Here is a 21556-nt window from a genome sequence, read left to right on the forward strand (position 1 = left end):
GGAACAAGTGTGGGGCGGGGGTGGGGGTGGGGCGGCAAAGAGGAGGGGGAGCCTTGTGTCCACCTGCAATCAGGAGACCTGGGGTCTATTCAGGCCCCTACATGTACAAATGGGTGACCTTAGGAGAGTCACTTAACCTCTCTGGGTGTGTCTTCACGTAGGAGCAACCCCGCCCTGCCTGCCTCTCAGGGGCAAATGACATAATTTGGCGTTATAGACGTGAAAGAGTCAGAGTTTCTGCCTCAAAGAGCTCTCAGCCCACTGGAAGGAGAGGCACAAATAACAGCTCCAAGAACTAAGCAGAGGCCGGAGCCTGGGCTTGAGACCCAAGAGGAAGGGGTTCATTCCCATCGTTTGGTTCAGAGACTGTGTCATGGAGGTTGCCATGTGAAGGTCAAGAAAGGCTACTCCAGGATCAGATGCTTTATGGATTTGACTCTGGATGTCACACCACCTGAGTGACCTTGGGCAGATTCCCTAACCTCCTCAGCAGTCTCAGTTTCTCCATCTGAAACAGCGTCTGACCCACCTCATGATGTTATAAGAACAGAAAGCCTTCTGCACCTCATCCAAAGTGTAGCAAGTGCTTAATAATATTACCTGGCATGTACAAAAAGTGAGCCCACACAGAGGACTGCAGATGAAAGATATGAACAGACATATTCTAGACATCATTTGAGTAAATGGATCAAGCTGTGCCTGAATCCCTTAACCTTTTATAAGTTTCCTTTCCCAATTAAGTCAATGCATTTGAGTTGGATTTCTGGCATTTACATCTGAAAGAGTTCTGACTGGTACACCTGCCAGGAAGGAGACAGGACCACAGGCCCTTCCAAGGTGCAAGATACACACAGTAAAGAGGGACTGAAGTGCTGAATTCAGAATAAAGTCCAAACTCCTTAGTAAGACCGGAAAGATCTCCTCTGGTCTGTCCTGCCCTAAAGGGTCTGCAGAACATGATGGAGTCAGCCCAGAGAACCTTTGCTCCATGGTTCTCCAGATGTCTCAGTGGTGCTTTCTCACTGTAAAAGGTGCACAGCACTGCTCACTTACCCTAGAGTATGTACCATCACCCAGGTTCAACAATTGCCATCAATCAGGACTTTCTGGTGGACCAGTGGTTAAGAATCTGCCTTGCAATGCAGGGGGCACTTGTTCAATCCCTGGTCCAGCAAGATTCCACGTGCTGCAGGGCAACTAAGCCCATGCACCATGACTACAGAAGTCCGAACACCTGAGAGCATGTGCTCTACAACAAGAGAAATCACTGCAATGAGAAGCACATACGCCAAAACTGGAAAGTAGCCCCAGCTAGTCACAATTAGGGAAAGCCTTCAAGCAGCAATGAAAACTCAGCACAGCCAAAAATAAAATATATAATAAATAAAAATTTAACAGACTTCCCTGGTGGTCCCGTGGTTAAGACTCTCTGCTGCCAATGCAGGCAGGGTGTACGGGTTTGATCCCTGGTCAGGGGACTAGGATCCCACATGCTGTGTGGTGCAGCCAAAAAATAAAATAAAAAATAAAATTGAAAAATAAATAAAATAATCTTTAAAAAATAAAAATAAAGGTCTTAAAAAAAATTTTAAACCAAAAACCCAGTTACCCAATTACCATCAACTGGGAAGCAACAGTTAGAACTGGACATGGAACAATAACTGGTTCCAAATTGGGAAAGGAGTACGTCAAGGCTGTATATTGTCATCCTGCTTATTTAACTTATATGCAGAGTACATCATGAGAAACGCTTGGCTGGATGAAGCACAAGCTGGAATCAAGATTGCCAGGAGAAATATCAATAACCTCAGATATGCAGATGACACCACCCTTATGGCAGAAAGTGAAGAAGAACTAAAGAGCCTCTTGAAGAAAGTGAAAGAGGAGAGTGAAAAAGTTGGCTTAAAGCTCAACATTCAGAACACTAAGATCATGGCATCTGGTCCCATCACTTCATGGCAAATAGATGGGGAAATAGTGGCAGATTTTATTTTTTTCAGCTCCAAAATCACTGCAGATGGTGACTGCAGCCAAGAAATTAAAAGACACTTACTCCTTGGAAGGAAACTTATGACCAACCTAGACATCATATTAAAAAGCAGAGACATTACTTTGCCAACAAAGGTCCGTCTAGTCAAGGCTATGGTTTTTCCAGTAGTCACGTATGGATGTGAGAGTTGTACTATAAAGCAAGCTGAGTGCCAAAGAATTGATGCTTTTGAACTGTGGTGTTGGAGAAGATCCTTGAGAATCCCTTGGACAGCAAGGAGATCCAACCAGTCCATCCTAAATGAGATCAGTCCTGAGCGTTCATCGGAAGGACTGATGCTGAAGCTGAAACTCCAGCACTTTGGCCTCCTGATGCAAAGAACAAACTCATTGGAAAAGACCCTGATGCTGGGGAAGATTGAAGGCAGGAGGAGAAGGGGATGACAGAGGATGAGATGTTGGATGGCATCACCGACTCAATGGACATAAGTCTGGGTAAACTCTGGGAGTTGGTGATGGACAGGGAAGCCTGGTGTGCTGCAGTCCATGGGATCGCAAAGAGTCAGACACGACTGAGCTACTGAACTGAACTGAACTGAACTGGGACTTCCCTGGTGGTTCAGTAGTTAAGAAGTCACCTTGCAATTCAGAAGACATGAGTTAGATTCCTGGTCAGGGAACTAAGATTGCATATCATGGGGCAACTAAGCCTGTGTATCACAACTACTGAGTCCATGTGCCACAGCTAGAGAGAAGCCCTTGCTCTGCAATGAAAGATCCCACGTGCTGCAACTAAGATCTGATGCAGCGAAAAATAAGTAAATATTAAAAAGAAACAAACAACAAAGAAACAGTTACCAACACATAACCAGCACTGGTTCATTCAGTCTTCCACATTATTTTCTTGGAATCTATTAAAAGAAATCCTAGACAGAATAGCATTTCAACTTAAGTACTACTGTATTTATTTCTAACAGATAAAGAATTTTTAACTCAGAGTTTTTAATAAAATTGCATTAACTTTACAGATTGATTAAAAAAATTTTTTTTTACAGATTGATTTGAGAAGGATATTAAGACTTTCATCCATGAATGTAGTGTATTTTTCCATATATTTGTCTTCTTTTATATCCTTTAATATAATTTTCTCTGTAAAGTATATCATTAGATTTCCCCTCATAGGTGTATTATATTTTTGTGGCTATTTTGAATGGATTCTTCTCATTTGAGTTGTAACCTTATTTTATTTCCTTTTATTTAAAAAAATATGTATTTATTTTATTTATTTATTTGCCTGTGCCAGGTCTTACTAACAGTTGCAGCACATGGGAATTTCAGTCTTCGTTTCGGCTTTTAGTTGTAGCCGGTGGAATCTTTAGCTGTGACATGTGGGATCTAGTTCCCTGACCATGGATGGAACCTGGGCACTGGGAGTACAGAGCCTTAGCCACTAGAGCATTATTTAAAAAATAAAATAAACTTTATTTTCATACAATAAAATGCATCTTTATTTCCATACAATATAACACACTCAGTTTAAGTACAATACATGGATCAATTAGTTTTGAAAAATGTATATACCTATGTAATTACCAGGCTTCCCCAGTTGATCAGTAAAGAATCTGCCTGCAAAAAAAAAAGAATCTGCCTGCAATACAGGAGATGCAGGTTCAATCCCTGGGTCAGGAAGATCACCTGGAAGATGGCATGGCAACCCACTTCAGTATTCTTGCCTGGAGAATCCCATGAACAGAGGAGCCTGGCAGGCTGCAGTCCTCCGGGTTGTGGAGAGTCGGACACAACTGAAACAACTCAGCAAGCGCATGCATGTAATTACCACTATAATTGAGATATGATTATTTCCATCACTCGCAAAAGTTCACACACTTCTACAGTCAATTCCCACCCTCAGACCCCAGCAACCATTGATATACTTTCTGTCAGTATAGATTAGCTTTGCCTGTTTTAGAATGTTCCATACAGATGAAATCATACAGTATGGGTCAGGCTTCTTTCATTCATTTCATGAGAAACCTGTATGCGGATCAAGAAGCAACAGTTAGAACCCTGAATGGAACATCTGATTGATTGAGGACTGAGAAAGGAGTAAGACAGGGCTGTCTGCCGTCACCCTGTTTGTTTAATCTATATACTGAGAACATCATGAGAAATGATGAGCTACAAGCTGGAACCAAGATAGGCCCGACAAACGTCAACAACCTCGGGTATGCAGATGATAACACTCTAATGGCAGAAAGCAAAGAAGAACTAAAGAACCTCTTGAAGAGGGTGAAGGAGGAGAGTGAAAAATCCAGCTTAAAACTAAACATTAAAAACACTAAGATCATGGCATCCAGCCCCATTACTTCATGGCAAATAGAAAGAGAAAAGGTGGAAGTAGTGACAGATTTCCTCTTCTTGGGCTCTAAAATCACTGTGGAAGGTGACTGCAGCCATGAAATCAGAAAATGATTGCTTCTTGTCAGGAAAGCTATGACAAACCTAGACAATGTGTTGAAAGCAGACATTACTCTGCTGACAAAGGTCTGTATAGTCAAGGCTATGATCTTCCCAGTGGTCACGTACAGTTGTGACAGCTGGACCGTAAAGAAGGCAAAGCACCAAAGAATTGATGCCTTCGAACTGTGGTGCTGGAGAAGACTCCTGAGAGTCCCTTGGACAGCAAGATCAAACCAGTCAATCTTAAAGGAAATCAACCTGAATACCCATTGGAAGGACTGATACTAAAGGTGAAGCTCCAATATTTTGGTCACCTAATGTGAACAGCTGACTAATTGGACAAGTCCCTGATGCTGGGAAAGATTGAGGGCAGAAGGAGAAGAGGGCATCAGAGGATGAGATGGCTGGATGGCATCACCGATGCAAGAGACATGATTGTCTAAAAAACACAATCCAAAAGTAAATTGTTTGTTTTTTAAATATATTTATTTTTTAATTGAATGATAATTGCTCTACAGAATTTTGTTGTTTTCTGTCAGCAAAATTGAGGGAGAGAGGTTCAAAAGGGAGGGGACATATGTATAACTATGGCTGATTCTTACTGATGTTTCACAGAAAACAACAAAATTCTGTAAAGCAAAAGTGAATCCTAACATCATCAAAAGTAGAACAACCAGATATTATATGCCTCCTATAAAATAATACAGTAATGTGTAGCATCACCTTTGCAATATTCTTGTCAAAATCATCATTGTCATCATTACCACCACCCAGAAACCAATCAAGCCTCTAGGTTTAACTTCCCTGGTGGCTCAGCTGGTAAAGAACATGCCTGCCAATGCAGGAGACACAAAAGACGCAGGTTCAGTCCGGGGTTGGGACGATCCCCTGGAGAAGGAAATGGCAACCCACTCTAGTATTCTTGACTGGGAAATCCCAGGGACAGAGAAGCCCAGTGGGCTACAGTCCATAGGGTCAAACAGAGACAGACACGACTGACCATGCACCCACACACGTGTGTGTGTGTGTGTATGATCTTAGCTCCCTGACTAGGGGTTGAACCTGTGTCCCCTGTACTGGAAGGCAGGTTTTTAATCACTGGACCACCAGGGAAGTCTCCCACATACATCTTTAAGTAAAGAGGTGCCTGGGTCTCATTTGCAAGCAGTTACTCTGATAGCCTGGACCCTGCCCCTGTGACCCCCAGGCCTTCTCACAGTTGCGGTTCTCACCCACCTGCAGACTCTGCCCTGAGCCACATCCAGGAACCATTCTGGTTTTACATGGGAGGCCCCCAAGGAGGCCTTGTGCATAGGCTCCGGCTTAAGTCAACCTTGCCAGCCCCTTCTCACCAGCCACCTACTCAAGCGACCTTCCCCAGCTTTATGAGACGATCACTGCTCCAGTTTGATGGAGAAAAGAGGTGAGAACTCTTTCAACCCCTCTGCTCCCACCAGTGACCACATCTTCATTTCCTGTAAACAATCACAGACCGTCATCACAGAGTGGGTATCCTCTTGCTGTCCGAGGTTAATTCTTCCCTCTTGGGACACATTCCTTCCCACTCCCTCAGTGACCTCACTCCATCGTTTAACCCCCTTCTCCTGCACTGCCACGTTCTCCTCTCCACAGACCCTCTCTCTTTAGTATCTAAAAACAGGCTGAGGTCCCCTGTGTCTTTGGGGGAACCTCTTTCCACTTAGCGACCTCAAACCACTTCCCCATCTCTGTCTTACTTCACAATCAAGTTACCTGAAAGAGCTGTTTACACTTGTTGAATCCACTTCCGCATTTCCTACTTAGTCTCACGGGTCTTCCTTCTGTCCCCACCTTCCCACACAGATGTGTCCCTGCCGCCACCACCGATAATCTCCTGGTCATTACATCAAAGGAGCATGCTACTGACCACTCCCTCCCTCTGGAATCTCCTTTCTTTGGTGTCTGGGCCTCACTGTCTCCTAACTGGACTTCCCCGATGACTCAGCAGGTAAAGAATCCACCTGCAATGCAGGAGACACAGGAGACTCAGGTTCAATCCTGGGGTTGGGAAGATCCCCGGAAGAGAAAAATGGCAACCCACTCCAGTATTCTTACCCGAAAAATCCCATGGACAGAGGAGACTGTCAGGCTATACAGTCCAAAGGATCGCAGAGAGTCAGACATGAGTTAGCGACCACCCATGCATGCATGTCTCCTAATTCTCTTCTTTGCACTGCAGCTTTCTCTCAGGGCTCTGCAGGGTGTCTCTCCCTTTGCTTAACAGGCAATCTGTAGGCTGCTGCCCAAGACACCACCTCTTCTCCCAAACTCCCTACACCGTCTCTTTCACATCCGCAACTTCAAATTAAAATATATATATATATTTATTTATTTAATTTGCTGCACCAGGCCTTAGTTGCTGCACGAGGCCCCCTGAATCAGGAGTGAGGAGTTTTAGCCACTGCACCACCAAGGAAATCCCTGCAACTTCATGATTTGACAGCCCCCAGTCTCTGTGGCCTAGTCCTGTTGCCTGTGCTCCCTAGTTTCAACTACCAACTCCATGGCTCAACCAGTATGTCCCACTAGAACCTCAAGGAGAGGTTCACAAGAGGAGGAAGTCTTGACCTTGGATCTTTCCCTTTCGCTCCGTGCCCATCGTCACCTCCCGAGCTGTGTTCCTTGGACCATCGTGCTAGCTCCCTGACCAATCACCTTCCTCTGATTCATCTTCCACAGCATCACTAAAGTCAGGTGATACTGTCATAGTATGATCCCTGGTCATTCTGTGCCTACCTTACAAAACTTTACCAGGTCCTCAACACTTCCTGGAAAAAGTTGAGACTACCTCAGGATGGCAGACTTCCTTGGTGGCTCAGATGGTAAAGAATCTGTCTATCCTGGGTGAGGAAGATCCCCTGGAGAAGGGAAGGGCAACCCACTCTAGTATTCTTGCGTGAAGAATTCCACGGACAGAGGAGCCTGGAGGGTTGCAGTCTGTGGGATCGCAATGAGTCATACACGACTGAGGGACTAACACTTTCACTTTTCAGCATGGCATCCAAAGTCCTTCATGATCTTCCCCATCCACGCTTCTGGCTCATCAGTTTAGTTCAGTTCAGTTGCTCAGTCATGTCCAACTCTTTGCAACCCCATGGACTGCAGCACACCAGGCTTCCCTGTCCATCATCAACTCCCGGAGCCTACTCAAACTCATGTCCATCGCGTTGGTGATGCCATTCAACCATCTCATCCTCTGTCATCCCCTTCTCCTCCTGTCTTCAATCTTTCCCAGCATCAGGGTCTTTTCCAATGAGTCGGTTCTTCTCATCAGCTGGCCCAAGTATTGGAGTTTCAGCTTCAGCATCAGTCCTGGCTCATCATCTAAGCTCAATATCCTCCCTCATTCCTCTGGTCCAGGGGCTGAGCCCTCAGATATCTACAAGGAGAGGAGTGGAGGTGGGTGTTTTGGTTACCTCTTGCGGAGGAAACCATTCCAAATTTTTTTTTCAAAATTTTATGACTTAAAATGACAACTGCAGGACTTCCCTGGTGGCACAGTGACTAAGACTCCATGCTCCCAATGCAGGCGGCGATCCCTGGTGAGGGAACTAGATCCCACATGCTGCAACTAAGACCCAGCACAGCCAAATAAATATATGTTAAAATGACAACTGCTTTATTATCTCTCATTATTCTACAGTTTTGAGACACTGTCCCAAGAGAAAGCACTCAAGAGGCTAGGCCTGTTGACTGGTGCAGGGTTATTTCTACAGCATTCTGTTAGTTAAGCAGTCCCGATCCCAGGGGAGGGAAAATTAATGCCTCCTTTTGATGCAGAGTTACAAAGAATTTTCAGCCATCTTTAAGCCACCACAAAGACTAGGGGGTCACACACCTCGCTAATGCAGGCCAAGTAATTTCTAATAGGGATGGAAGAATTGTGGCTGCCCTAGCCCTTTGTCACCTGGAGGGGCCAGGGTAGCCAAACCTTCTGTTAGAAATATGGATTTTTAAGTGAAAGCTGCAGATCTCTCAGTATTGGCAACCAATTCAAAAATTTCTAAAAATATTACATGAGCAAAACTAAATATATCTTTGGTTTGGATGTGGTTTTTTCTGGCCAACAATATTTTTGGACTCTTATTCTCTGCCCTTAGCACAAGCTTGAAATCTCTTACTTCTTGTTTGCTACCAAATTCTTCTGTACCCTACTTATCTTTTAAGACTCAGGTCAAAATTTCCTTCTCTGTGGGAACCATAGTCAATGTCTTGTAATAACCTATGATGGAAAATAATTTGAAAAATAATGTATGTGTATATGCATAATTGACTCACTTTGCTATGCAACGGAAACATTGTAAGTCAACTATACTTCAGTAAAATATGCATATTTAAAAAACAAAAATAAATTTCCTTCTCTGTGAAGCCGTTCCTCACACTCCCCGCCTCTATACAGCCATTCCCCAGATGATCTCTTCTCTTCTGTGTCAGTGGCCCTTGGTGCGTCCCTCTGTCTCGTTAACTAGTACTTTAGATAGTAACTATTTATAGGTCCAGCTTCTCCATCAGACTGCTGGGCACAGGGCCCAACACGTGATGGGCATTCAATAAACATAAACCCTTCTTTCTTTGCCAACCCTGGTAATCAACCACCAGCTCTTGTCCACGCCACTGTCACCAATTTCCTTTCTGACTGATTCATCCTCTGTCCCGACTGTCATTACAGGAAGTCCTCTACGTATGAACCTTCAAGTTGCAAACTGTCAAAGATGCGAACACGAGGTCACAGGTCCAATCACATAAGTCAGTTCACGTGAAGTTGCAGCTTGCCCTCGGTCTCCTATTGCTGAGAATCCGTCAGCTCTTCCATCTCCCACCTCCTTCCCCTCCTCCAGTCAGTAACTCTTCCTGCCTCAATGCCACCCCCTGGATGCCAGCTGCTGTACTGTCCTACTGTACTTTTCAAGGTACTGTTGTAGAAGATTAGACATGTTTTACTTTTTGTGTTTGTATTTTCTGCTGTGTGTGGAAAGTATTATAAACCTAATACTGTACAGTACTCTGTTGTTGTTCATCGTCAGTTGACTCTCTGCGACCCTATGGACTGTAGCCCTCTAGGCTCCTCTGTTCATGGGAGTTCCCAGGCAAGAATACTGGAGTGGATTGCCATTTCCTTCTCCAAGGGATCTTCCTGGACCTGCATCTCTTGCACTGGCAGGCAGATGCTTTACCACTGAGCCACCAGGGAAGCCCATAGTTGATTGTATTAGTTGAATTACCTAGGTTAACTTTGTGGTATTTATGAACAAAACTGGACTTATGTACACGCTCTTGGAATGGAATTCATTCATATGTAGGGGACTTACTGTACTCTAGTTCAAACCCTTCTTACTTCTGCCCAGAATGATTCCAAGAGTCTCTAACAAGTCTCCCCAACTCCATCTCCTCTGTTGCCCCCAAACCCTGCCCCTCACCCAGACTCCTCTCTAATGCACAGATCTGACCATGTCAATCCCTTACTCGGACATTTTAAGACTGCTCCTTTATTCTTCTGAACAAAACTCAAACTCCATGGACTGGGTTAATGCATGGAGATTTAGTGCCTGTTCAGACCAACTGGTTCAGGGGTAGAAGCAGGGCCATTTAAGGCCTGCCTTGGCTCTTTCTCTGGTTGCCATTTCTGTCATTATATGGGGCAAGCCTTCCTGCAAATGAAGCCAACAGGCAGAAACCATGTGGAAATGAGGAGTGCGGGAGAGAGAGACAGAGAGAGATGCAGAGGGAGAGAGAGAATGACCTTGTTGAGCCCCCTTGATCTCATTGTGCCTTATGTACATCCCAGGCTTTCCCAGTTCTGAGAGTCAAGGTGAGATCAACAGCCCACTAGTTAACACTTGGGGGCCTGGTTTGACTGGTCTGAAAAGCAGAATTGATCTGCACATAAAACAAGGACATTCATCAAAGAAGTATCACACTGTATATTCCAAGTATTCCAACCATGCTGCATTCTCAGGGAACCACAGCCACCACTGATCCACTTCCATTTTGGAATTAGCAAGCCAGGCTCACCATATATGACCTATAGGGAGAATTTTATCCCAAAGCCTGGTCAGTCCCAGGTAGGATCTCTCCACGTGATACAAGTCCTTCCTATAGCCTCTGCAATTGCATCTTGGGACATTAATACTAGAAGGGATCTTTGTCCAGCGGCTCCTTTTTATGGGTAAAGAAACCAAGATCTAGAGATCACCATTAATTTAGATAGTGTCTGAACAAAATCCTTGCTATGGATTTCCACAGTACAACGTTATCAAGTTTGAGAGAAGATCCTTGTCTCTTTTTCACACCCTTTTTGTGTGTCGCAGCTTAGACACAAAACAAATAGTCATTCAGTCTTGAGACATTTTCAAAGACCCATAAGGTATCCTGCTTCCTTTCTTATGGTAAAGAAAACCAAATAGGGAAAGAAAAGGGGTTGCACTAGCTAGTGAGTAAAAATTTCTTCACTTCATATGTGGCTATTTGTGAACCCATTTTCTTTCATCCATATCCAGATTTTACTCTCATATTTATACCACATCAGAACATCTAATTGAAACTATAAGCAAATAATCTGTCTTTATTATCTGGTCTTTTGGGTTATAAGTTACAGAAACCAGCTTAGATCAATGTAAGCAAAAAAAAAAGGGGGGGGAATTTAGGGGTTCACGCCACTGATTAAATGATACTATCAAGATTATCAGGATTAAAAAAAAAAGATCAGGCAAAGATGACCACCAGATCTCCAGGTTTAAAACCTACCAGATGAGCAACCCCAGAAAAAGAAGAGATTCTCTTTCCCTGCAAACGTCATGAACAGACTCTCATTGGACCAACTTGGGTCACTTGCCCATCTTTGCACCAATCCCTGTGGCCAGAGGGATGGAATAGACTGAGCGGCCAAGCTTCTGTCAAGTGCCCACTCTTCAGGCCGGGAGGGTGGAGTCAATCATGGCCAAACCACTGGGATTGAAAATACAGGCATAGACCAATCATTTAAAATAGAATGGGAGGACATCCCTGGTGGTTCAGTGTTAAGAACCCTCCTTGCCATGCAAGATCCCCAGTTGGGGAACTAAGATTCCACATACTAGACAAAGTAGTTGTCTTAGTCAACTTAGTAGACAACTAAGCCTACTGCAACGAAAGATCAACAGCAGATTCCCACACGGCATAACAAAGATCAAGATCCCACATAATGTAATGAAGATCCTGCATGATGTAACCAAGATCTTGCATGATGTAATGAAAATCTTGCATGATGTATTAAAGATTTTGCATGATGTAATAAAGAACTTGCATGATGTAATGACGATCTTACATGTTGTAGCTAAGACCCAACACAAACATATAAATGAGTAAATATTAAAAAAAAATAAAATAGAAATGAATATTGGAAGGCAAATATCATGACCGCTACAGTTTCCCAAGTAAAATCAGGGCAGAAGAAAGACTAGTGTTCAGCAGGTAAACATGTAGACTAAACAGCAATGATATAGCTACTGTTACCAAATCACCTATGTTTCCGATGATATAGGAGCCATATGGTAAGTAAATATTAGGGTAATAAGATTTTGAATGGTAGTTACCAAGGTTTTTTTGTTCTTCTCTGCACTGCTGAAGAGCATGAGCCATTTTCCATTGCTAGAAGGCAGGATATATACTAATTCCAGTATTTTAAAGCTGGAAAGAACTATTTTATTATTTGAAGAAACTGAGGACCTAAGAGTGAAATAGTCTCTGGAACCACCCAATAAGGTAGTGACAGAGTCCAGTATCCAGGCTGGTGATTTTTCTCACTATATTCCAGCTGTTTCTGATGGTACAGGAGATACCTATTGTTTCTGCCTGACTGTTGTCTATCCTCTCTGCTCTATAATAGGAATTAGAATTTCCTTAGTGATTTCCTTAGGAAGTCTGTAGTGATGGTATGATTGTTGCCTAACAACCTCCATTTCACTCCAAATGACTAGCCTAACTCAATCAGGGAAATGCTATTCCTGTGCCAGTAACTGGTTCAAAGATGGAGATTTGCCATAAACTGGCCAATGAGACCAGAAGAAGTCATTAGCGAGTGTGTTGTGTAAAGATGTCCTTGCTCATAAAAAAAAAAGATACACTGGTGATCACTTCCTTCCTAAACTTCTGATGATTATCTGTTTTATTATAGCCACTCTACCAGATGCAAATGGAATCTCATTGTTCTTTTCATTTGGATTTCCCTGATGATGAATGATTTACCTTTCTACGTGCTCAATGGCCATTTATATATTTTCCTTGGAGGAATGTCTATTCAGATCTTTTATCTACTTTCAGTTGAGTTGTATTTTTAATACTGAATTGTAGGCGTTCTTTACATATTTTGGATATGATTCTTATGTAAGATGTATGATCTGCAAATATTTTATTTTGTGAGTTGTTTTTCACTTTCTTGGTCGTAGTTTTTGTCTTTCTAGGACTTTCTCCATTCCATCTACATTATCTAATTTATTAGCATACAATTGTTCATAGTTTTCCTTTATAATCCTTCTTATTTATGTAGTTAGTAGTCATGTCCCCAAGGTATTTCATAAGAAATTGGAAATTTCTTAATTAAATGGAAGCTGACATAATTCAACAAAAATAGCTTTTGGAAAGCCAGGTACTATGTTTTAAATCTCTTTCATTTTGCTGATAAGAAAAGTTATCTATTAAAAAAACAAACAAAAAGCAAAGTTTTTAAGCAGAAACTTAACCTGTGGCCTGTCCAGAAAAGGCAAATCCAGAGAGACAAAAATTGAATTAGTGGTTGCCAGGAACAGGGAGTCTCAGCAGAGGATAGGGAGTGGCTGCTAATGAGTTTGGGTTTTTTTCTTCTAGATGAAAACATTCTGGTATTAAATAAGTCATGACTAATGCACAAATTTGTGACTATGCTAAGGACCAAAACAACTGAACTGTATACTTAGGTAAACTTTATATAATGTATATTTCAATAATAATAACAATAATAATAATAATATATATTTCAATGTGCTGTTTTTTAGAAAAAGATTATATGTGACCATATTCTAATTTTCCTAAATTTAAAGTATTAAACACCATATTTTTCTACCATTCAATGAAAAGAGATAAGGGCTTTCTTGATATCAACTTATTACCCATCTAAAATATAAATCTTTTTTTGGGAATTCCCTGGCAGTCCAGTGGTTAGGACTCTGCACTTTCACAGCCAAGGGCCTGGGTTTGATCCCTGGTTGGGGAACTAAGATTCCACAAGCCACACAGCATGGCCAATAAATAAATAAAATTAAGGTTTCTAAACCAGAATTATTAAATATATTTTAAAAATTATGAGAAATTATCAATCAGTGTAGGAGTTCAATTTCATTAATTTTAACTCCTTCATCACTCCAGGTGAACCTGATTTGCAGTGAAAACTGTGAGAGTTCCCAAAGTTTCTCTTTTGTTCCTTCAAACCGTAAACAGCTAGTACAGCTTTTAATTTTTGAGAAAAGTGAAAGTGAAGTCACTCAGTTGTGTCCAACTCTTTGTGACCCTGTGGACTGTAGCCCACCAGGCTCCTCCATCCATGGGATTCAGGCAAGAATATTGGAGTGGGTTGCCATTTCCTTCTCCAGGGGATCTTCCTGACCCAGGGATCGAACCCAGGTCTCCTACATTGCAGGCAGACGCTTTACCCTCTGAGCCACCAGGGAGAGAATTTTTTTTTTTTTTTTTTGAGATCGTCACTACAATTTTCTATCTTCCTTCTGCAGAAGTAAAAAACACCAGCTTAAATTAAAACAACAAAGACTACATATGATAGTTTCTAGACCTAAACATATCTTGGAACATTGTTAATACAACTATTAATACTACATAATAGTATTTTGTATTGGCCTTGTCAACATTCCTCAAACTGGTTTTTTCTTGAAGTGTCTATTTCAAAGTCTCAACTAAGAAGACAGAGTATGCTCCCTGAGTCTGGACTCAACCCTCTGATAACTTGGATGTGGGCTAACATCAGTTCAACTCCCTCTCAGGGTCAGGATGACGACTGAAAGAGTGTGAGAAGCAGGGCCTTGGCCTCTATCTGAGTCTGAAGTGTCTTTCACAAAATATCCAGATGGTACTCCTGCTCCTTGGCATTTGAAGCATCTCTTTTAAACTTCAGCCACAGAATAGTAAGTAATTACATTTTTAATGTTTCCACCATTAAGAATTTTAATCTCAAGAGTGTGTTAGTCACTCAGTTGTGTCTGACTCTTTCGGACCCCATGGACTACAGGAGCTCGCCAGGCTCCTATGACCATGGAATTTTCCAGGCAAGAATACTAGAGTGGGTTGCCATTCCCTTCTCCAGGGCATCTTCCTGACCCAGGGATCGAACCTGGGTCTCCTGTATTGCAGATTCTTTACCATCTGAGCCACCAGCATTTTAATTTCAAGAGTAATACACGCTAATTGTATATTAAATTCCAAAAGATACATTAAGAAAAAAAAGTCATTTCACCACTAACCCTCCATTCCCATTGCCCTGAGGTAAACAAGGTCAACAATTTGATGTGTTTTCAAAAGAGAAATGTTGAATGGGAAATAAAATTTTCACACCTGGTAAAGAATATCTTAAATGTAGATATTTCCCAGAGAGCCAAAGAAAGTCCTGGGCAACTTAAGTATTCAAAGGAAGATGAGTCTAGAAAACAGAATAAGGTGAAACAGCCAATGGGCGGCAAATGGACCTGAGAAATCTTTCTGGGGTGATTCTAAAACCAGATTGTGGTAATGGTTACACAACTCTGGAAATTTACTAAAGTAATTAAATTGTGCACATAAAATGGGTGAATGTAAGTTATACCTCAATAAAGTTGGGGTGATTTGTGTGCTTTCATTTTGTTGTTGTTTTGTTTTTTAAGCAGCCAGGAAGATGGGAGGAAAATCACCAGATGGGGACACAGCATGGATATGAGCAGAGCTCTGTGCCCTTAGCAGCTACCTAGACAACCAGGCAGGCAGAAAAATGGCCCTGTGAGGATGTCCACACCTAATTCCTGGAATCTACTCTCCCTGACACAGATAAAAAGTTTTTATTAGTGTAATTAAGTTTGTGTTGTGCTTAGTCACCTCTGACCCTTTGAGACCCTTTTGGACAGTAGCCACCAGACTCCTCTGTCCATGGGATTTTCCAGGCAAGAATACTGGAGCGTGCTGCCATTTCTTCCTCCGGGGGATCTTCCCACCCAGGGAACAAACTTGCATCTCCTCTGTCTCCTGCATTGCAGGTGGACTGTTTACCCGCTGAGTCACTGGGGAAGCCCATAATTAAGCTTACAGACCTTAAAACAGGGAGATTAATCTGGATTTTCAGGTGAACCCAATCGAATCACTTGATTCTTTAAAAGCAAAGAACTTTCTCCAGCTGGAAGCAAGAGTGGTATGGCAGAACATAGAAATTCCCAGCCCGTACAAGCTTTGGGATGACCCCACTGTGCGCAAGCGCAGGAGTGAGGCCTCTAGGAGCGCAGGACTCCCCCAGGTAGAGTAGCCAGGAAATAGGGGCCTTAGTCCCACCTACAACCTGAATGAGTGGATTCTTCACTGCGCCTCCCCACCAGAGTCCAGCCAGCCAACACCCTGACTTCTGCTCAGAAAATTCCAGAATGGAGAAACCAACCGGGCCAATGTGGACTTGTGTACCACAGAACTGAGAGACCATAGATGTGTTGTCTTAAGTCTCTACATTTGTAGTCATTTGTTATGGCAGCAATAGAAAACGAATACAATACCAAAATTATAAATCAGATGTCAGAGCCCACTTCGGACCTTTTAGTGACTTTTTGCGGCCTAAAACTAAATAGAGTCTAAACTCCTTAATGTAGCACGTGTGGCCCTCATGACCTGACTCTGGACTCACTCATTAGCTGTAGGCTCTTCACCCACCTACAGGTACCCTGATGCTTCTCACCTCCCTTCCTCTCCTTAGTATAACTTTCTCATTCTTGTGGACTAAACTGAGGATTTAGTTTAATGGATTTCTGTTCCAGGAAGACTCTCTGCTCTGCATTCCATAGCACCTGCTGAAAGGTTTCTTCATTATAAAACAATAATAATGCGTGTGTGCTAAGTCGCTTTAGTCATGTCCGACTCTTTGTGACCCTATAGACTGCAGCCTGCCAGGCTCCTCTGTCCATGAGATTCTCTAGGCAAGAATACTGGAGTGGGTTGCCATGTCCTTGCCATGATCCGCCTCCAGGGGATCTTCCCCGCCCAGGGATTGAACCCATGTCTCCTGTGGCACCTGCATAGCAGGTGGATTCTTTACCAATGAGTCACCAAGGAAGTTCATAATAATAATAATATAGCATATAATTCCACTTATAAAGTATTACAATGAACCATTTTTGTGCATGGATCCCCGTTTAGGTTATAACCTCTTTCAAGGAAGGATCAAATCTTATTCATTTTTGTTTCCCCAGTACCCTCTACACAGTGGATGCCCCATAAATATTGTTTACATGTCCCATTTGGAAGAAAAAGCTTTGGCAACTAATAAAGAAGTTTATTAATCAACAAGTAGGTTAGATCATGAGAGCTGTTCATATGTTCATTCATCTGTAAGGAAGCAAGTGGGAGTTAGGCTGTGTATCCTAGATTAGATTATTTCTATGAAACAGTACTGTTGATCCTCAAACTTTAGAACAAGCTCCTCAATCCTCCTTGCAGGTAACATTTTATAGGCACTACTGTTGACATTCTCAGCAGAAGAAAATCTTCTTCCTAAATATCTTGATGTCAGTGGGAAAACCTCACAGCTACCCACATCCACCTGGTTACTCACTTGGATGGTGGCTATGTTGGAAGGGCCTTGATATATGAAATGCCCAGTCAGATGACTATAAAGTTTCCACACAGTACCTTCACTAAGCTTTGCCCGTAAGTTTTACTAGTGAATATCAAACTAATAGCTAGTAGAGGCACTTGCCAATCGGTTTTCCTCCTCTCTTTTTAAAAAATATCTATTTTATTTATTTATTTGGCTGTGCTGGGTCTTGGTCACAGCACGTGGTATCTTCACTCTCTAGCTGTGGCATGCCGGATCTTTAGTTGTGGTATGTGAGGTCTAGTTCCCTGACCAGGGGTCAAACCCAGGCCCTCTGCCTTGGGAGTGCAGAGTCTTAGCCACTGGACCACCAGGGAAGTCCCCACTTTTCCCTTTCTCTCTCTTTGAAAAAACAGTTTCTGTCTTGGGTCGCTTTTTAAAAAATAATTGTATTTATTTACCTAGGGCTGTTCTGGGTCTTTGTTGCTTTGCACAGACTTTCTCTAGTTGCAGCAAATGGGAAGGGCCTACTCTTCATTGCAGTGCATGGACTTCTCATTGCAGCGGCTTCTCTTGTTGTGGAGCATAGGCTCTAGGCATGTGGGCTTCAGTACTTGTAGCACATGGGCTCAGGAGTTGAGGCTTGAGGGCTCTAGAGCGTGGACGAGTGCATAGGCTTAGCTACTCCGCAGCATGTGGAATCTTCCCAGACCAGGGATCGAACCTGTGTCCCCTACTTTGGCAGGCAGATTCTTATCCACTGTGCCACCAGGGCAGTCTCCCTCTTCTCTTGATGATTAATGTCAATGACACATTTTTGCAGGTTGCATAACTGGATTCTTGTTCTTTAGAATGGATTTCTCTTGGGGAAAAATTCATCCCATATTTGCAAGACCATTCACCATTTTTTATGACCTATTTAGAAAACCACACTTTCTAACTCGGACTTTAACACTGATGAGGCATAGCAGGGTTAGCAATGTTTGTAAAACACCACAAGACCAAGCACAAACCCAGGAAACACACCAAAGATTAAGAGATAATACTGATGCTGAGTAATGCTAAAATGAGTGCACATAATCACTAATTCCATCTGTTGGTTCAGGTGGAGTTGGTTCATGTGCTTTTTCTTGGTTACAGCTTGACTTTTCCTATAAAGGTTTATGAGTTGAATAGAGAAAATTATGTGCTTTGACTTGAAATTAAAATTATGTTGTAATATTGCAGCACATATTCAGAGGCAAATGCTCAAAATGGTCACCATTCATTTCACAGACTGTTGAGAATGGTGAGCCCTGAACTGACAAGTATTTGGTTTTCTACACTTTCTCTCACTGGTCCCCTCCTTTCATAAATGAGTTCAGTCTTAAATCTATCACATAACATAAACGTGGCTGCATGTGTTGGTAAATGAGCTTCATATTCATGTTTCCAGCACTGCTGAGCCCTTGACAACATCTTCGTTTTCTTTAAAATCCACTTAGGATGTTCAAAGATCAGGTATAATACTGATACCCTGAACCTCTACTTTTTCACTCATGCTGCAATCCAATGACATCACTAACACCAACCCAGGAAACAGTACAAATTATCACATTATCTCTATATTTGTAAATGTCTTCGTCAACATTGAATGTGTAAATGTTTTCTTGCAACACTCTGAAGCTGAGTGACATGATAAAATGCTTTTTTCTGGCAGAAAATCCAAACTTATTATCTTACTTCTCAGAATGTCATGTCTTATATTTACATCTATAAGCCATTTTGAGTTTATTTTTGTGTCTGGCATGAGGGTATGTTGACAGTTTCCTAATTTCACTGATTCACATGTGGCTGTGGGTGTCCAGCTTTCCCAGCACCACTTGCCAAAGAGACTGTCTTTTTCCCATTGCATGTTCTTGCCTCATCTGTTGAAGATTAATTGATCACAGATACATGGGTTTATTTCTGGGCTCTCTATTCTGTTCCATTGATCCATATGTCTGTTTTTGTGCCAATACCAAATGCTGTTTTGATTACTGTAGGTTTGTAGTATTGTCTGAAGTCTGGGAGGGTTATGCCTGCAGGTTTGTTCTTTTTCCTCAGGACTGCCTTCGAAATTCTGAGTCTTTTATGGTTCCATATAAATTTTAGGATTATTTGTTCTAGTTCGGTGAAAAATGTCATGGGTGATTTGATACAGGCTGCCTTAAATCGGTAGATTGCTTTGGGTAGTACGGCCATTTTAATAATATTAATTCTTCTAATCCAAAAGCATGGCATGTCTTTCCATTTCTTTGACTCATCTTCAGTTTCCTTTATCCATTTTTAAAAAATTAATTAATTAAATAATTTATAGCTGCACTGGGTCTTCATTGCTGCTTGCAGGCTTTCTCCTGTTGCAGACAGTGGGGGCTACTCTCTAGTTTGCTGTGCGGGCTTCTCATTGCAGTGGTTTCTCTTGTTGTGTTCTCATTGCAGTGGTTTCTCTTGTTGTGGAGCGGAGGCTCTAGGCCCATGGGCTTCAGTAGTTGCCCCTCCTGGATTCTAGAGTCCAGCTCAGTAGTTATGGCACCCGGGCTTAGCTATACCACATCATGTGGGATCTTTCTGGATTAGGGATCGAACCCATGTCCCCTGCATTGGCAGGCGGGTTCTTTACCACTGAGCCGCCAGGGAAGCCCCTCAATGTTTTATAGTTCTCAGCCTTTCACCTTCTTGGTCAGGTTTATTCCTATTTTATATTTTTTGGATGCATTTCTTTTAATATTTATTTTTGGCTGTGCTAAGTCTTCATTGCTGCAAGCAGGTTTTCTCTAGTTGCAGAGTGGGGATTACTCTCTAGCTGAGGTTCAAGGGCTTCTCATGTTGTTGGCTTCTCTTGTTGTGGAGCACAGGCTCTAGGTGTTCAAGCTTCAGCAGTCACGGTGCATGACTAAGTCGGGCTTAGTTGCCCCATGGCATGTGGGATCTTCCCAGACCATGGACTGAATTGGCGTCCCCTGCACTGGAAGGCGGATTCTTAACCACTGGACCACCAGGGAAGCCCTTGGATGCATTTTAAAAGGGACTGTTTTATACTTTCCCTTTCTGATATTTCATTTTTTTAATTTAAAATTTATTTATTTATTGGTTGTACTGCACAGCTTGTGGGGTCTTAGTTTCCTTACCAAGGATCAAAACTGGGTACCCTGTAATGGAGCACAGAATTCTAACCACTGGACAATAAGGGAATTCCCATGATATTTCATTGTTAGTGTAAAGAAATGCAACAGATTTCTGTATGTTAATCTTGTATCCTGCTACCTTGCTGAATTCATTTATCAGTTTTAGTGGGTTTTGTATGGCATTGTTATTCCTTAGAGATTTATACATTGGAGGAAAAACTATAAGGCAAGCAAGAAGATGGTTTCATAGCACTCACAGTGGTCATTATAATTCCAGAGGAGGGACCAGCCTGGGATTGGACTTCTGGGAATACTGTCAATATTTTATTTCTTGACTCAGGTGATATATATTTTTAAAATATACATTTCTACAATAAAAAGAAAATACTTAGGGAATGAATTAATGGGGCCCAACACAGTTAATGGAAACAACTCCAGACCAAGAATTTTAAAATACTGGAGCCAGGGAAAATCTTCATAGGTTTTCTAACAATCATGAACCAGAATGGAATTGGATTTCTCAATGCTGACAATAGAAGCCAGAAGACAGAGTTCTGTATTCAAAATACTAACAACAAATCATTTCCAATCTTCAAATCTCTACCTAAGCTACTGAGTATGAAAGTAGAATAAAGACATTTTTAGACATACAAAGTCTCAAAAATGTATCCTTCTGTATCAAGGTACTAGAGAACATACCCACCAAAACAATAGATAAAGCAAGAAAGAGGGAGCTATGGAATCCAGGACACTAGGAATCCAAAACAAGAGAGACCTGAAGAACCAACCATTCCAGATTGAAACTGGTCAGAAGGCTACAGAGAGGTATCTTTTAGAAAACAAAACCAGAGACTTCCCTGATGGTCTAGTGGCTAGGACTCTGTGCTCCCAATTCAGGGGCCCCAGGTTTGATCCCTGGGTAGGGAACTGGATCCCATAAGCTGCAACTAAGAGTTTAACTGCTGCAACTAAAGATCCTGCACGCCACAACTAAGACCCAGCGTGGCCAAATAAATAAATAAATATTTCTAAAAGAAAAGAAAAAAAAAATAGAAAAGCTAATGTGTTTGAATGTAATGAGATATTTACACCTCAAGGTGGAGTTAAAGCAGCAGACATAAGAGACACGGGTTTGATC

The 21556-nt window shown here is 42.1% G+C and overlaps 1 long non-coding RNA gene across 2 annotated transcripts; it reads left to right on the forward strand.

Moving 5' to 3' along the window:
• The first annotated feature begins 11785 nt into the window (after positions 1-11785).
• LOC110131784 (uncharacterized) lies at positions 11786-16675 on the forward strand. Of its 2 annotated transcripts, none has more exons than XR_011485400.1 (4): positions 11786-12017; positions 12641-12785; positions 14389-14636; positions 15369-16675. It is a non-coding gene; the product is annotated as an uncharacterized lncRNA (long non-coding RNA). The 2 variants fall into 2 exon arrangements; XR_011485401.1 differs by having other exon boundaries at positions 11786-11937.
• The last annotated feature ends 4881 nt before the right edge of the window (positions 16676-21556 follow it).

The sequence above is a fragment of the Odocoileus virginianus genome, chromosome 33 (genome assembly GCF_023699985.2).
Source record: "Odocoileus virginianus isolate 20LAN1187 ecotype Illinois chromosome 33, Ovbor_1.2, whole genome shotgun sequence".
Classification (NCBI taxonomy): Eukaryota; Metazoa; Chordata; class Mammalia; order Artiodactyla; family Cervidae; genus Odocoileus; species Odocoileus virginianus.